Here is a 5,690-nt window from a genome sequence, read left to right on the forward strand (position 1 = left end):
TATGAGAAATGACAAGCAGGATGATTTCAGAAAGTCCTGGAAAGACTTGTATGAACTGATGTATAGTGAAGTGAGCAGAACCAGGAGAACATTGTGCATAATGATAGCAATACTGTTTGATGAAGAATTGTGAATGACAACTATTCTCAGCAATACAATGATCCAAGACAATTCCAAAAGACTAATGATGAAGCATACTATCCACCTCCAAAGAAAGAATTGATATTGATGGAACACAGACTGAAGCATGCTATTTTCATCTTCTTTTATTTTTTTCTTTTATTCAAGTTTTCTTATACAGATGACTAATATGGTAATGTTTTACATAATTGCACATGTATAACCTATATCTGATTGCTTACTGTCTGGGGGCGGGGATAGGACAGGGAGGAAAGGAGGGAAAGAATTTAGAACTCAAAACTTTAAATAAAAATATTTATTATTAAAAAAATTAAAACTGAACTCAATAACCCCACTGTTCAATAAATGTAAGAACATAAATTTCACAGGGAAGAATTTACTATTTAACAATAAATGACAGGGAAACTAGAAAGAAGTGTTTTTTTCAAATATTAGGTTTAGTAATCAGCTTTTATACCATATACTATGGTAAGTTAAAAAATATATATACATATATATACATATATATATATATATTTGGTTTAATTATTAAAGCCCATAGTATAAACCAAAACAAAAACAAAAGACAAGCAGATCACTTACCTTTCCTAGCTATAGAAAAGGACATTCTTTAACAAAGAAAACATAGAGACTATCATAAAAACGTGGTAATTTAAATTATATAAATTGAAAAGCTTTTTCAAAAACACAATGCAGCTAGTTGAGGAGATGAATGGGATTCAGTGCTTAGCACAGTTTGACACATAGTAGGTGCTTAATTAATTTTTATTGACTGACTGAATGGAGCATGTTCCTCTTTAGCTTTGGTGGCTCTTCTTGTACTAGGTCTTTCCTACCACCATATTAAGCAGTACTGAGTGGGAGTTTGAGTTTGAGGAGGTGGATGTTGAGAACTGTGGCAGCAGCATATGAAACTATCCTCATATACCAGTGAAATGTCTAGAAAACAGAAATCAAAACAGCACCTATGATTATACTTCTGTTAAACTAAAAAATACTGAAAATGGTTATATTAATGTCAGCTTAGTTGTCATAGAAGAGACACAATGAAATTACATCTTAATTTAGGGTCCACTTCCTAAAACTTACTGTCATTTCTGACTAGTGGTACAGCAGCAAAAATCCAAAGCACTTATCATAGTAAATTGGTGGAGAAAGGCTAGATGAAATGTGCACAGTACTGGCCAACCAAGCACCGAGTGATACTGCTTTTTGAAGAAACAGGATTCTGTGTGAGCCTCCTGCCAGAAGATATAAAATTGAATATACTAGAATTTGAAAATATTCATAGTAGTGAAACCAAGATAATATCTTGTTTTCATTATGCTATGTACCAGATTTTAGAGTCCCTGAACTACCAGTTTTACTCCTCAACTTCTTATTTAAAGTTCGAGAATCTGGTTCCCTGAGTGCTGAATATGGATCCACAGTAATTCACTGTAGTGCAGGAATTGACTGGCCTGGCACATTTTCATTAGTTAATACTTATCTTGTTCTGATGGAACTGTTCGCATTAAGCAAATATCACTGATTATGAGAAAATATTGAATAATGACTGAATATTTATTCAGACTTCAACAACTACAATTCCCATATATGGCTACAATAGAAGGAGCAAAATTTATAATGGGAGATTCAAATATATAAAAACAGTGGAAAGAACTTTCCAATGAAGATGAGCCATCTAGCTATGAACATTCATCATCTCATCCAACTAAAATAATTACTGAAAAGTACAATGGGAACATGGTGGATTTAAAAGAAGACAAAAAGGGAACCAAATAAACTTGAGAACTTTCCACTAAAATGAAAGCCATTGTGGAAGAGAACACTGAAAGTATTGTTTGGAAATAATACAGAAGGAAGGTTCAGTAGATGAAGGATAAGTGAGACTGAATAAACCTAAATCTTCATGATCTGTGAAAGTTTTGAAGCTATAACTTTTGAACTGTTGACATATAAAACAAGACCTGTAGCCTTCTTGGGTTTGTAAATGTTTGGTAAATCTATGGACTGCCTCACCCTTATCTATTTGCAATGAAAATATGTATCCAGGTAGTACCAACAAAAAGACTTCTCAAAATTTAAAAATTCTCTGTATTAGTGCTTTTAAAATGTATTTTGGAAAATATTAAATGTCTTTAACTGAAATCTTTTTTCAGTTAATTTTTTATTAACATAAGTAGGGTAAAAGAGGAAAAACCAGGAAAAACCAAAAACAACCTTTGCATCAAATACCTCTAATAAGGATTTCATATCCAAGGCTTATAGAGAACTAATCCAAATACATAAGAAGAAAAACTATTTCTTAGTGGATATGTGGTCAAAGGATATGAATAAATGTGACTCAAAAGAAAAAAATGCAAACAGCCACATGAAAGATTGTTTTAAATCATTAATAACAGAAGAAATATAAATCACAACAACACTAAAATTTCATTTCAGGCTTAGAAATTAAGCAAAGATGATAAAAGATGAGGATAGTTAATATTGAAGAGGTTGTAGATACTGTCTTGGTAGAGTTGAGAACTGGTCTAACCATTATGGAAAGCATTTTGGAATTCTGGCATCTAAGTAAAATGCCCATACCCTTTTAACCAGAGTTCCTGGTGCTAGACATAATACCTCAATGATGACAATAATAATAATAATTTTAAAATAACATGTACATCTATCTATCTATCTATCTATCTAATCTTTTTTTTGTATTAGCAAAGAAAGTAGATTAGGAAAGAAAATACATAACCATTGAATTGAGAATGACTAAAAAAATATGATTACAGTGAGGACAGAGAATCAGAGGAAGGCTTAAATGATCTAATACAAAGTGAACTTTAGCAGAACCATAAAAAAAAATAAAAACCGTAACAAAAACCATAAAAACAAAATAAATAGCTGTCACAACCACGTAAGTATAAATAGCAACCACAAAGCAATTAAAGCTGAATGTTATGAAATTATAATAACTAAGCTTGACTCAAAAGAAAAGAGATGTGAGAATGTTCTTTCCTTCCCTCTTTGAAAAGGTAGTGAACTATGAATATGAGACATGGCATAAAATGTAGTACTTAGTTGGTGTGCTTGTTATTCTTCCTGAATTATCTTTTTTCCTTCTCTCTTTTTTCTATCATAAGGAGGAGATATTTTGAAAACAGAAATATCATAAAAATAAGACAAATCAATAACATTCTGTTTATATACTGCCAAAGTAAACACATAAAGAACATTAAAAAAGGGAAAAATGCTAAAAATACTACCTACCTTACTGGGTTGCTATGATGATGAAATGCATGTAGTGTTTTTTAACCAGAAAAATCTATCTATCTATCTATCAATCTATCTATCTATGATATTATAATTAGGTCCTCAAAATTATCCCCTTTTCTCTTATTGTTTGATAATCTCAGTTGGTATGTAAATATGATTCAAACATCAAAAGCAATTGAATCTTTAAAAAAATTGTCAGAGACACTCATCTTTAATAATGTAGAAAGTTCAATGCAATCCTGAATCAGGTACTTACTGTGTGATTCTGGGGAATTCAATTAACATCTCTGAGCCTTAGGCTCTTCATTTGTAAAATTAAGATATCAATACTCTCAATACCTGTCTTTCAAAGGTAGTTATGAAAAAAGTGTTTTAGAAATATCAATATCTAATGTGTTGTTGTGACTATAATGACATTATGGTAATGAAGTACAACAAAAATATCTTGTATATTAATTGTATTTCCTTGATCTGACTATTATTAGTTCTTTACAATGTACAATGTGTTGCTTGGGCTAGAATAAGATCAGTCATATGATAAATGCCACATAAATATTTGGTTTTAGGTGCCACTTTTTGAAAAAGGCATTATTAAACTGGAAATCATCTATAGAAGGGGGACCTAGAAAGGAAAGTGATATGGGGAGAAATCACGTGGGTCCTTAGAATTCCTCTGTAAAGAATTACACCATTGGGCAAGTCCTATTTAGGAATAAAAGAACAGGTTTATTGGGGTACTAGAGAAACTGGCCAGGAGGAAGGTTTAAAAAACGCTTTCCTCCCCGACTAGTTTGGGGAGCGCGCTTTTATAGGGCTAAGATGGCGTGGGTAAAATCTCCCTCTTTGGGTGATGGGTTGGAAGTTGTCTAGTGGTGGGTTGGGGTAGTTAGATGATGAGTCTTGAACAATCTGGTGATGGGCGTTAACTCCATCCCAGTGGGTCCCAACAGTCTGCTGGTGGGCGGTTCCTGTGTCCTCTCCAGGTGTAGCTATGCCTAACAGGATTACCTCATCCAGGTGGTGAGGACTGGAATATAGGGTGGTGGTCCTGGAGCTTGCTCAGTTCAATGCCGAGCTGCTTATCTCTTTTGGGTGTCTCTGTCTTGGTTGAGCTCAAAGAGAGGCCTTGATGTCAGGGGAAAACTGGTGTTTCAAGGAAAAAGTTCCTTGACCTCCCTAGACAACTTCTGGGGTAACTGGGGCCCATAATCCTCCCATAACCAAAGGATCTGAACATGCTTATAAAAAGCATTTGAAGAAACCAGGGATGCTTTGTTTGGAGAACAGAAGCCTAGCAGAACAATCTATCTATCTATCTATCTATCTATCTATCTATCTATCTATCTATCTATCTATCTATCTATCTATCCATCTATCTATTCATCTATCTATCTATTGGAAGGGAATTGTCCACTTGGAAGATGAAATATATGTATTTTGCTTGTCTCTTGGGGTGTAAAAGAAGTAGCAGTAGGTAGAAGTTATAAAGAATTAACGATAGGCTTGATGTAAGTTAACATCGTGGCTAGCTAGGTATCACTTGGTTTATGCCTCAAAGACTGACAGTCTTGATCAGTTCCTTGTTTTGTGGCTCTAAAGCTGCCTGAATCTTCAATAGGGTGGTTAGGTTCCCTAATTCTCACATTTATTGACCTCTGACCTAAAGTGTGGTTACCTGAGGATAATTTAATTTTAGGTGTTTCCTTCTACTTCTTCCCTTCCTCCTCACTCCTCCTACCCCTCCAGGTGAGAATTAAAAGAAGTATTCAATATCCAACATAATTCAGGTCTGGAACCTGTGGAACTTATTCCCACATAATAAAAGGGAATGCTAAGCAATACAGAATCATATAATGATTAAAACAATCCAGTAACTTATCAGTAGCCAAAATCAATTAAGATATCAATATTCAAGCTTCACTGGGACATAGTTTCTTTTCAAAGCTATTAATTAGCCATTTTATATTTTACCTCCACACAGCACGGTCTAGCCAAACATCAGAGGGATTACCTATTCAGTTCTCTGGCTTTCTCTCTTTCCATGATGCCAGTCTGCTCCCAATGCAGAGGGCAGGAATTGGACTTCCAGTTCACTCTACTTTCCTTAACTACTTGGAACAAGATGCTCCCAGGCAAGGTACACTCTGTTCCTACCCCACCCCTTACTGCTTCCTGGCTTCCTTTTGTATGCTGTTTTATTCCATTAGATTCTAAACTCCTTGAGGGCAGGAACTGTCTTTCTTATTTGTTTATTTATTGTTGTTTGTCCTTCATTCTTGAAG

General features: G+C 34.2%; 1 pseudogene; it reads left to right on the forward strand.

Moving 5' to 3' along the window:
- The first annotated feature begins 1,056 nt into the window (after positions 1 to 1,056).
- On the forward strand, positions 1,057 to 2,016 carry LOC122739316 (annotated as a pseudogene).
- The last annotated feature ends 3,674 nt before the right edge of the window (positions 2,017 to 5,690 follow it).

The sequence above is a fragment of the Dromiciops gliroides genome, chromosome 2 (assembly GCF_019393635.1).
Source record: "Dromiciops gliroides isolate mDroGli1 chromosome 2, mDroGli1.pri, whole genome shotgun sequence".
Taxonomy (NCBI): Eukaryota; Metazoa; Chordata; class Mammalia; order Microbiotheria; family Microbiotheriidae; genus Dromiciops; species Dromiciops gliroides.